Source organism: Panthera pardus, unplaced genomic scaffold, assembly GCF_024362965.1.
Source record: "Panthera pardus isolate Hobbes unplaced genomic scaffold, ASM2436296v1 HiC_scaffold_11, whole genome shotgun sequence".
In the NCBI taxonomy this organism is placed as follows: domain Eukaryota; kingdom Metazoa; phylum Chordata; class Mammalia; order Carnivora; family Felidae; genus Panthera; species Panthera pardus.
Genome location: NW_026526666.1, coordinates 71,202,124 through 71,214,148, shown reverse-complemented (window position 1 = coordinate 71,214,148; position 12,025 = coordinate 71,202,124). Strand labels below are relative to the sequence as shown.

Here is a 12,025-nt window from a genome sequence, read left to right as displayed (position 1 = left end):
TAGGTCTATAACTGTCCCTCTTAGAACAGATTTGTTGTATCCCAAAGATTTTGAACCATTGTGTTTTCATTTTCATTTGTCTCCATGTATTTTTTTTTTAATCTCTTCTTTGATTTCCTGGTTGACCCATTCACTGTTTAGTAGTGTCTTATTTAACCTCCCTGTACTAATGCTCTTTCCAGACTTTTTCTTGTGGTTTATTTCTAGTTTCATAGTAGTCAGAAAAGATGCATAGTATTACTTCAGTCTTCTTAAATCTGTTAAAACTTGTCTTTTGGCCTATCATCTATTTTGGCGAATGTTTCATGTGCATTTGAAAATGTGTACTCTGCTGTTTCAGGATGGAATGTTCTGAACATGTCTGTTAAATCCATCTAGTGTAATGTGTCATTCAAAGCCACTGCTTCCTTGTTGATTTTCTATTTAGATAATCTGTCCATTGATGTAAGTGGGGTGTTAAAGTCTGCTACTATTATTGTATTGCTATTGATTACTTCCTTTATATTTGTTATTAGCTGCTTTACGTATTTGGGTGCTTTCATGTTGGGTACATAAATATTTACAATTGTGATATCTTCTTGTTGGATTGTTTCCTTATCATTATATAGTGTCTACTTTGGTCTCTTGTTACAGTCTTTGTCTTAAAGTCTATTTTGTCTGATATAAGCATTGCTACCCCGGCTTTCTTTTCACCTCCATTTGCAATGATAAATGCTTTTCTCATCTTTTACTTTCAATCTGCATGTGTATTAAGGTCTAAAATGAGTCTCTTGTAGGCAGCATATAAATGGGTCTTGCTTTTTTATCCATTCTGTCACCCTATCTTGATTAGTTTAGTCCACCTATATTCAAAGTGATTATTGATAGTGATATATATTTATTGCCATTATTTGTTTTATGGTTGTTTCTGTAGTTCTTCTCTGTCCCTTTCTTCTAATGCTCTCTTTTCTCACCATTTGTTGGCTTTCTTTAGAGATACACTGAGATTCTTTTCTCTTTGTTTTTTTGTTTTTTTTTTTTTGCGTATCTATTACTGGTTTTTGATTTGTGGTTAGCATTAGATTTGTGCATAACATCTTATGTGTATAGCAGTTATATTAAATTGGTGGCTGCTTAAGTTTGAACCCATTCTTTCTTTTTCTTTCCTTTTTTTCTTTTTTTGAGACAGAGAGGGAGAGAGAGAGAGAGGGAGGGAGAGAGAGAATCTTCAGCAGGCTCCATGCTCAGTGCAGAGCCTGACATGGGGCTCGATCACACAATCCTTGGATCAACCTGAGCTGAAAACAAGAGTTGGACGCTTAACCAATGAGCCTCCCAGGTGCCCCAAATTTGAACCCATTCTTTACTCTTCTCCCACCTATGTTTTAGGTATACATTGTTGTACTTTACATCCTTTTTATTTTGTGAATCCTTTGACTCATTTTTTTTTTTTAAATTTTTTTTTTTTTAACGTTTATTTATTTTTGAGACAGAGAGAGACAGAGCATGAACGGGGGAGGGGCAGAGAGAGGGAGACACAGAATCGGAAGCAGGCTCCAGGCTCCGAGCCATCAGCCCAGAGCCTGACGCGGGGCTCGGACTCACGGACCGCGAGATCGTGACCTGGCTGAAGTCGGACGCTTAACCGACTGCGCCACCCAGGCGCCCCACCTTTGACTCATTTTTATAGATATACTTAATTTTACTGCTTTTGTGTTTCCTACTTTTCTTACTCCTACCTATGGCCTTCCCTTCCCAAAGAGTCTCCTTTCACATTTCTTACAGGGCTGATTTAGTGGTCATGAATTCCTTTAACTTTTGTCTGGGAAACTCTTTATCTCTTCTATTCTGAAGGACAGCCTTGCTGGATAGAGTATTCTTGGCTGCAGATTTTTTTTCTTTCAGCACTTTAATACATCATGCTACTCCCTAGTGGCCTGCAAAATTTCTGCTGAAAAATCAGCTGATAGCCTTATAGAATTTCCCTTGTATGTTAACTGTTTTCTTTTCTCTTGCTGCTTTGAAAATTGTCTGTCAGTACTTTTTGCCATTTTAATTACTATGTATCTTGGTGTGGACCTCTTTGGGTTGATTTTTTTGAAGGTTCTCTATGAGTCCTAGATCTGGATTTCTGTTTCCTTCCCCAGATTTGGGAAATTTTCAGCTATCATTTGTTCAAATACATTTTCACCCCCTTTTCTCTCTTTTCCTTCTGGGATCCCTATAATTCTAATGTTATTATGCTTTATGATGTTGTTGAGTTCTCTAAGTCTGTTCTCATGTTTAGCTTGATTGCTTTCCATTACTCTGCCCTCCAGCTTGCTGATCCATTCTTCCGCTTCCTCTAGTCTATTTATTCTCTCTAGTGTATTTTTAATTTCATTTATTGAGATCTTCATCTCAGATTGATTTGTTTTTATGTTTTCTATCTCTTTGTTGAGGGTCTCACTGAGGTCCTCCACTCTTTTCTCAAGTCCAGTGAGTATCTTTATGACCATTACTTTAAAGTCTCTATTAGGCATATTCCTCATCTCTGTTTTGTTTAGATCTCTTGCTGTGATTTATGTCCTGATTTTTCACTTGAGACATATTCCTCTCTCTCCTCATTTTGTCTGTGTTTTTTTCTATATGTTAGGAAAGTCAGCTATGTCTCCTACTCTTGAAAGTAGTGGCCTTATGAAGAAAGGGTCCTATAGTGCCCTGCAGTACAATGTTCCCTGTTCACCAGAATCCAGTGCTTCAGGGGTGTCTCCTATGTGTGTTGCATTTGTCCTGCTGTTGTGGCTGAGCTGCTTTTGCTTTCAGTCCAGTTGTCTGAGATGGCTCTTTGCCTGTTGTGGGCAGGGTTTGGTCCCTGAGTTGTAAATGGGCCAGTCTTGTGTTTACAAGAAATGCAGTGGCACTGAACTGCAGAAGATCACAGGGGCAGAGCCTGCGGTGCCAGAAAAATCTGTGCCAGTGGGAGGGGCCCTGAAGCTGCCCAGACCAAGGCAGGCCAGGCTGAAGGGGGAAGATCTACCAAAGCACGGGGGTGGGACACATGATGTTAACAAAGGTTGTGCAGGTCTGCTATAGGAGGGGACTTGCAGCTCAGGCCTGGCTGGAGAGGGCTTGTTCACAGAACTCAGGGGTGGGGCATGCTGTAAGTTGGGTTGGTTCCTGCAGGTGTCCATGGTCAAGGCTGGGGGGCCAGAGAGGGAAGTGGTGCCTGCCAGCTCCTGGAGAAGTTGCCCAAGGATCCCTGCCCCTCCAGCATACACTCTGAGATTAGTAAACAAATCTCCCTCAGGTATACCCCAGACTTTTCAAACTGCTGCTTCTATGCTGTATTGCCATGGGGGCTATTGTCCCAACTCTTTAAAAGCAGGGACTCTAGGGGTGCCTGGGTGGCTCAGTTGGTTAAGTGTCCAATTTCAGCTCAGGTCACGACCTTACCGCTCGTGAGTTCGAGCCCCATGTCAGGCTCTGTGCTGACAGCTCAGAGGCTGGAGCCTGCTTCCAATTCTGTGTCTCCCTCTCTCTCTGCCCCTCTCCCAATCACACTGTGTCTCTTTCTCTCAGAAATAAACATTTAAAAAAATTTAAAAAAAAATCAGGGACTCTGTTTCTGCTGGCCCTTCCTGCTCTCCCATGAGCCTGCCTATGTTTAAAGTTCTAGGTTTTAAGCCTCACGGATTATAAGAACTCATAAAATTCGACCCCTCTGGTTTTCAAAACCAAACGTTATGGGGATTCATCCTTCCCATGCAGACTCCCTGGTGTGAAAGCCTGTTTACTCCCCTCTCTGTGCCTGCAGTGGCCCTCCTTCCCACTATAGTGTGAGAAATCCATTTAGTTCCCCACTACATCTCCACTCTTCCTACCCTCTTTGATGTGGCCTCTTTACCTTTAGCTGTGGTGAGTTTGTTCCATCAGTCATCGGGTTGTTTCTGGATTATTTACACTGATGTAGCTAGCTGTTATCTAGTTGTATCTGTTCTGTTTTCCACAGTGGCTGCACCAATTCACATTCCCACCAACAGTGCACAAGGGTTCCTTTTTTTCCACATCCTTGCCAACACTTCTTTCTTATTTCTTGTCTTTTGCTAATAGCCATTCTAACAGGTGTGAGATGATATCTCATTGTAGTTTTGATTTGCATTTCCCTGATGATTTGTGATAATGAGCACCTTTTCATGTGACTGTTGGCCATCATTACACATAGTGATTTATAAATATTCTTTTTCATTCTGTGAGTTTTCACTCCTTTAATAGTGTCTTCTTCATTCTTCTATTGCTAAGTGATACCTTCACTGTATAAATATGCCTTATTTTATTTTTTCATTCATCAGCTGATAAACATAAGAGTTATTTCCACTTTTTATCTATTATGAGTAAGGCTACTGTGAACATCCATGTGCAAGTTTTTGTGTAAACATGTGTTTTCAATTCTCTTGGGTTCTGCTATAGATTAAATGTTTGTGTCCACCCAAAATTCATATATTGAAAATCTAATGCCCAAGGTGATGATATCAGGAAGTGAGGACTTTGAGAAGTGATTAGGTCATGAGGGCTCCACCCTCAGAATGAGATCTGTGCCCTTGTAAAAGAGGACCCAGGGAGATTCCTTGCCCTACCACTATGTGAGGATACAATGAGAAGTTGACAGTCTACAATTTGGAGAGGGTCCTCATTAGAACCCAAACATGTTGGCACTTTGCTTTTGGACTTCCCAGACTCCAGAACTGTGAGAAACAAATTTCTGTTGTTTATAAGCCACCCAGTAAACAGTATTCTGTTACAGTAGCCCAAACAGACTAAGACAGGTATATACCTAAAAGTGGAATTACAGGTCACTAGTTGATTATTAAACATTGAATCAACCCTGCATCCCTGAAAGAAACCTCACTTAGTCATAATATATTATTTTGTTAATATATTACTGAATTTAATTTGCTAAAATTGGGTTAAAATTTTTGGACTGATGTTCATGACAGTGGTCTATCGTTTTCTTGCAATATCTTTGTGTAATTTTGTTACCAGGATAATGCTAGTTTCACAGAATGAGTTGGAAATTAATCTCCTTTTTACATTTTTTTGTTTTTATCAAGAAATCATGCTGGATTTTGTAAAATGTTTTATTTACATCATTAAAATGTGTTAATATGATGAACTAAATTTATTAATTTTTGAATGTTAAATTTGCATTCCTGAGTGAGAAAATTCTCACTTCATTGTAATTCATTATCCTTCTCATATATTATTGGATTTGATTTGTTAAAATTTGTTCATAATTTTTGTATCTTTGGTTATAGGGGATTATTGGTCTATAGTTTTCTTGTAATGTTTTTGTCTGGTTTTGATAGCAGTGTAATGCTGGCCTCATAAAATGCATTGGAAAGTATTTCTTCCTTTTCAAATTTTTGTAAGTATTTGTGTAGAGTTAGTATTATTTCTTCCTTAAGGGTTTTTTAGAATTCACCAGTGAAGCCATCTGGGCCTGGTATTTTTTAGTAGAATGATTTCTAACTACAAATTCAATTTCTTATTAGGGCATTTCAGTTTGTCTTTAATATTTACTACCTCTTGTATTCTTGTTTATTATTTATCTACCCCCCATAGAACAAGTGCTCCATGAGCTTACAGTTGTTTTGTCTTTAAAAAATTTTTTTGAATATTTATGAGAGAGAGAGAGAGACAGAGAGAGACAGAGAGAGAGAGAGAGGAAGAGAACAGAAGCAGGGGAGAGGCAGAGAGAAAGAGGGAGACACAGAATCTGAAGCAGGCTCCAGACTCTGAGCTGTTAGCACAGAGCCCAACGCAGGGCTCGAACTCACGAACTGCGAGATCATGACTTGAGCTGAAGTCAGATGCTTAACTGACTGAGCCACCCAGGCGCCTCTGTTTTGTCTTGTTTTTTTTTAAACCTATTTTGTACTCTGCTACATTCTTAGCACTTAGTGAATGGCAGCATGGCACACAGTAAGGGCTCAATATATTGATGAATTAAATTATAGATAGGTAAAAATATGTGAACACTTTATCATGTGTTCTAATCTCTTTCAAATGTTCACATGTTCATATATAGAAACATGTCATCTAATAAATTATTCTTTTTTGTTTTATACATTGTTAGGATATATTTATTTTTTAGATATTACATGGTGAGTAGGTTATATTATGAATTTCTATTAACTGAATTTCAGGAGACTGAAGGGAGCCTTATAAAATATTTGTTAAAACGAGGGAAGGGAGGGCAAATACCAAAGCTATTATTTGAAGAAAATAAAAACTATTTGACTAGGAAAAAAAAAATTAAAAAGGGGCATATTGGATCTGACAGACTGAGAATAAATGACTTCAGTCACATCAGTTAGTGAGAGAAGTATACAAGAGGCAGTAGGTCATTGCTCTGTAAGTCCTTTGGAAGAACTGCTCTTTCCAGAATTCTAAAAATATCCATCTACAAATATCTTCAGATATTCTAGGACTTTAGGAAAAGTTAACGCAGGAAGAACTAACAAGGACCATCATTACCTTGAATGTATGTTATAGATGGAACCCAAGAGAATTCATACCTTGTTTTCAGGAGGTCAGGATGGTATCAAGTCAAGGATGGTGTTATTAAGGAAAAGTTTCACAGAAACAGTGGAGAAATATTCAAAAGCCACTGTACAGTCTTGAAAGTAAACATACAGGTGGAGTGTTGGCACTCCACAACTGAGATTTCCCTTGATTGGCATCTTTACTACTTAGGTACATAGGAACAGACTCAAGCAATCAAAGACCTGTTTCTCTATGCTATTTTGGCTGCAGTGAGGAGAAGCCCAGAATTATGAAAGTTCTGAAGATCAGGAAAAGAATTTAAAAAATAATTACAACAGGAAAATACAAAAATCATAAATGTAGATGCACCTAATAATAGGTGCATATTCCAAAGAATATGAAGCCAAAGCTGACAGAACTGAAAGAACACAGGCAAATTAATAATGTTGGAGAGTTCCATACTCTTTTGTCAGTAACTGACAAACAAGAATGTATAGTTCTCTCTTTTTAACTGATGGCTGGTCCAGTCTTGTGTACAGCATGTCTGTATTCTATGTTTGTATTCTTTTTTTGTAGCCAAATATATGAATCCTGTATCACTCTGTTCAATGAAGTTCACTATATCACAGCAATGAGTTTTATTCATTCCATGACTTAGAAAATTAGGAATAAGGAACTAGTTTCAATTCCTCAGCTTTTTCTCCAAGAGCACATAGGAAATATAACTAGCACCTGGCACTTAGGCTTTTAGTATGGTAATCAGTTTTTCCTTTAATTCAAGTATAGTTGACACACAATGTTATATTAGCTTTAGGTGTAAAACAGTGATTCAACAATTATATATGTTACACTATGCTCACCATGATAAGTGTAGTTACCATTTGTCACCATATGTTATTACAATATTATTTTTTTTAAGTTTTTATTTATTTGAGAGACAGAGTACAAGTGGGAAGGAACAGACAGAGGGGGAGAGAGAGAATCCCAAACAGGTTCCAAACCATCAGCGCAGAGCCCAATGCAGGGCTCAAACTCACAAACTGTGAGATCATGACCATAGTTGAAATCAAGAGCCAGACACTTAACTGACCGAGCCACCCAGGTGCCCCGATTATTATACCATTATTAACTATATTCCCTATGCTGTACTTTTCATCCCTGTGACTTATTTATTTTATAAATGTAATTTTATACATTTTAATCCCAGTCACCATCTGCTCCCTTCTAGCAATCACCAGTTTGTTCTCTGTATTTATGCATCTGTTTCTATTTTTTGTTTGTTCATTTGTTGTGATTTTTAGATTCCACATATAAGTAAAATCATACGGTATTTATGTTTCTCTGATTTATTTCCTTTAGCATAATACCCTCTAGGTCTATCCATGGTGTTGTAAATAGCAAGATTTCATTCTTTTTTCTTTATTTTTTTTAACGTTTATTTACTTTTTGAGAGTGAGAGAGAAACAGAGCGTGAGCAGGGAGGGGCAGAGAGAGAGAGGGAGACACAGAATCTGAAGCAGGCTTCAGGCTCTGCACTATCAGCACAGAGCCTGACGTGGGGCTCGAACCCACAACTGTGAGATCATTACCTGAGCTAAAGTCAGACGCTTAACTGACTGAGCCACCCAGGTGTCCCAAGATTTCATTCTTTTTTATGACCGAGTAATGTTACATTATGCATACGTCTACCACATCTTCTTTATCCATTCATCTATTGAAGGACATTTAGATTGCTTCCATAATTTGTCTATTGTAAATAATGCTGCAATAAACATAAGGGTTTACATATCTTTTTGAATTAGTGCTTTGTTTTCTTTGAGTAAATACCCAGGAGGAGAATTTTTGTATTATATGGTATTTCTGTTTTTAATTTTTTAAGAAACCTCCATATTGTTTTCTATAGTGGCTATACCATTTTACATTCCCACCAACAGTTCACAAGGGTTCCCCTTTCTCCACATCCTTGACAACACTTGTTATTTCCTATCCTTTTGATACTAGCCATTCTGGTAGGTGTAAAGTGATATCTGATTGTGGTTTTGATTTGCGTTTCCCTGATGATGAGTGATGTTGAAGATCTTTCATGTGTCTGTTGGCTCTATAGGTCTTCTTTGGAAAAATGTCTATTCAGATCCTTTGCCCATTTTTAAATCAGATTGAGTTTTTGTTTGCTTTTGCTATTGAGTTGCATGAGTTCTTTATATATTTTGGATATTAACCCTTTATCTGATATATGATTTGCAAATATTTTCTCCCATTTAGTAGGCTATTTTTTCATTTTGCTGGTAGTGTCTTTTGTCATCCAGTAACTTTATAGTTTGAGAGGAATTCCACTTATTTATATTTGCCTTTGTTATCTTTGCTTTTGGTGTCAAATCCAAAAAATCAGCACCAAGACTGATGTCAAAGAGCTTACCACCTATGTTTTCTTGAAGGGGTTTTATGATTTCAGGTCATGTCTTTAGCATATCTTGAGTTAATTTTTGTTTATGGTATCAGATAGTGGTCTAAGTGATCAAGTTAAGAAAGTATGGTTATCTTATCAGTATCTTTCTGCTCCCCTTAAACACAGACTAGCTCTTTTCTACTTTTGTGCCTTTGATCATACTAAAATAATCATTGTCTTCCTCTGTATATACAAATTGCATTCATCTCTTTTGACCAGTTAAAATCCCATTAATTCTAAGATATCTTTTTCGATTATATCAAATTATATTGTTTTCTCTGTTTGCTAACCTGTTTGATCTTTATTATCTGTATTACACAAATGATACATTACATTGTCTTATTTGTCAATCATACTCCCACCTGGCAGTAATGAGGCAGCTCCCTTCCTACCACTGCCATAGCTGTGTCAGAAGAAGCCAGCTAAAACAGAAGGCTTAAATAAAATGCAAAGTCTTAAAACATAACACCCTAAATGCCCAAGTTTCCACTGAAAATGACTCATACCAAAAACCAAGAAAATCTCCACTTGAATGAAAAAAGTCAACCATTACACATCAACACAAAAATAATAGAAACAGTCATTCAGACAGCATGGTACTGACATAAAAACAAACACAGATCAATAGAATAGAACAGAAAATCCAGAAATGGACCCAAAACTATATGGTCAATTGATCTTCAACAAAGCAGGAAAGAATATCCAATGGAAAAAGACAATCTTTTTTTAACAAATGGTGCTGGGAAAACTGGACAGTGATATGCAGAAAAATGGACCACTTTCCTACACCATAAACAAAAATAAATTCAAAATGGGTGAAAGACCTAAATGTGAGACCGGAAATCATCAAAAATCAAAGAGAACACAAGCAGTTATTTCTTTGACCTTGGCAAGAGCAATTTCTAACTAGACATATCACCAGAGGCAAGGGAAACAAAAGCAACCATGGACTATTAGAACTTCATCAAGATAAAAAGCTTCTGCACAGCGCAGTAAAAATTCAATAAAACTAAAAGGCAACCGATGGAATGGAGAAGATATTTGCAAATGACATATCAGATAAAGGGTTAGTATCCAAAATCTGTAAAGAACTTAGCAAACACCAAAACACAAATAATCTAGTTAAGAAATGGGCAGAAGACATGAAGAGACACTTTTCCAAGGAAGACATCCAGATGGCTTACAGACGCATGAAAAGTTGCTCAACATCACTCAGCATCAAATACAAAAAAACCCATGAGATACCACTTGACATGTCTTAATGACTAAAATTTTTAAATTTTTAAATACTTATTTTTGAGAGAGAGCGAGCAAGAGAGAGAAAGAGAGAGAGGGAAGGGGGGTGGGGCAGAGAGGGAGACACAGAATCACAAGCAGGCTCCAGGCTCTGAGCTGTCAGCATAGAGCCCAACATGGGGCTCAAACTCATGGACCATGAGATCATGACCTGAGCAGAAGTTGGACACTTAACCAACTGAGCCACCCAGGTGCCCCTCTGAATGACTAAAATGAACATAGGAAACAACAGATGTTGGGGAGGATGTGGAGAAAGGTGAGCCGTCTTTCACTTTTGGTGGGAATGTAAACTGGGGTAGCCACTCTGGAAAACAGCATGGAGGTTCCTCAAGAAACTAAAAATAGAAGTACCCTATGACCTAGCAATTGCACTACTGGGTATTTACCCAAAGGATACAAAAATACAGATTCAAAAGGGGTACATGCACCCCTTCCATCAACTGATGAATGAATAAAGAGGAAGTGGTATATGTATACAATGGAATATTACTCAGCCCTCAAAAAGAATGAAATCTTGCCATTTGTAATGATGTGGATGGAACTAGAGTGTACTATGCTAAGCGAAATAAGTCAGAGAAAGATTAATACCATATGTGGAATTTAAGAAACAAAACAGATGAACATGAGAAGTGAGGGTGGGAGGGTGAGAGAAGAGAGGAAAACAAACCACAAGAGACTCTTAATGATAGAGCACAAACCATGGGTTGACAGGGGGAAGTGGGTGGGAGATGGCCCAGATGGGTGATGTGTACTAAGGAGGGCAACTGGGTGTTGCCACCCATACACCCATACAGCACTGGGTGTATGTCACCCATACAGCACTGGGTGTTGTATGTAAGTGATGAATCACTAAATTCTACTCCTGAAACCAACACTGCACTGTATATTAAGTAACTAAAATTTAAACTAAAAAAAGAAAATAAACCAAAAAATAATAGAAATATTAAAACTGTTTGACAATCTTCAAGAAGCCAATTAAATGCTTCAAAAAGCAATTATAAACACGCTTGGAGTAAATTAACAAAATAAAAACTCTCAGGAAAGAAATATAAGACATAAAGAAGAACTGAACAGAAATTTTTGAACTAGAAAATATAATAACTGAAAATTAAAAATTCAATTGATAGACTTAACAGCAGAATAAAGGGAAGAGGGAAAACAACCAGTAAACATGAAGACACAATAATAGAAATTACCCAACTTGACAGAGAGAAAACAAAACAAAACAAGAAAACCCCAACATACCAAATAGCCTCAGGGAACTGTTGAACTGTAACCAAATATCTAACATCATTGGGGCCCCATAAAGAGAGAAGTGGGCAAAGCTTGAAAAAATAATATCTTAAAACTTCCTAAATTTGATAAAAGACATAAACCTATAAATTCAAGAAACTGAGTGAATTCTAAATAACTATATACCCAACAAAATCCACAAAATACATAACATTTGTGGAAAAAAGTTCTTAAAAGCAGCAAGAGAAACAACACCTTACCTACAGGGGGAAAACAACTCAAATAACAGCAGATTTCTCATCAGAAACCATGGAGGCCAGAAGGAAGTGGCATGACATTTTTCCATTGTTGAAGAACACTTGCTATATTTTTTTCTATTTGTTTTATTGTTAAACCCAGACTTTTATGTACAGTAAAAATATCCTTCAGGACTGAAAGAGAAATCAGGACATTGTCTGATGAAGTAAAACCAGAAGAAATCTGTTGCCAGGATAGTTACTTTAAAAGAATGCCTAGGGAGAGAGCTAAAGCATGAGAGACTCTAAA

General features: G+C 37.3%; 1 protein-coding gene and 1 long non-coding RNA gene across 2 annotated transcripts in view; both read right to left on the bottom strand.

The window, feature by feature from the left end:
• The window catches only part of ZSWIM5 (zinc finger SWIM-type containing 5), a 248,859-nt gene that overhangs the window by 133,438 nt on the left and 103,396 nt on the right, over nt 1–12,025 (bottom strand). The window lies entirely within an intron of this gene.
• On the bottom strand, nt 987–3,380 carry LOC128775257 (uncharacterized). Its single transcript, XR_008419869.1, has 2 exons — nt 1,651–3,380; nt 987–1,410 (listed from the first exon to the last, which is right to left on the bottom strand). It is a non-coding gene; the product is annotated as an uncharacterized LOC128775257 (long non-coding RNA).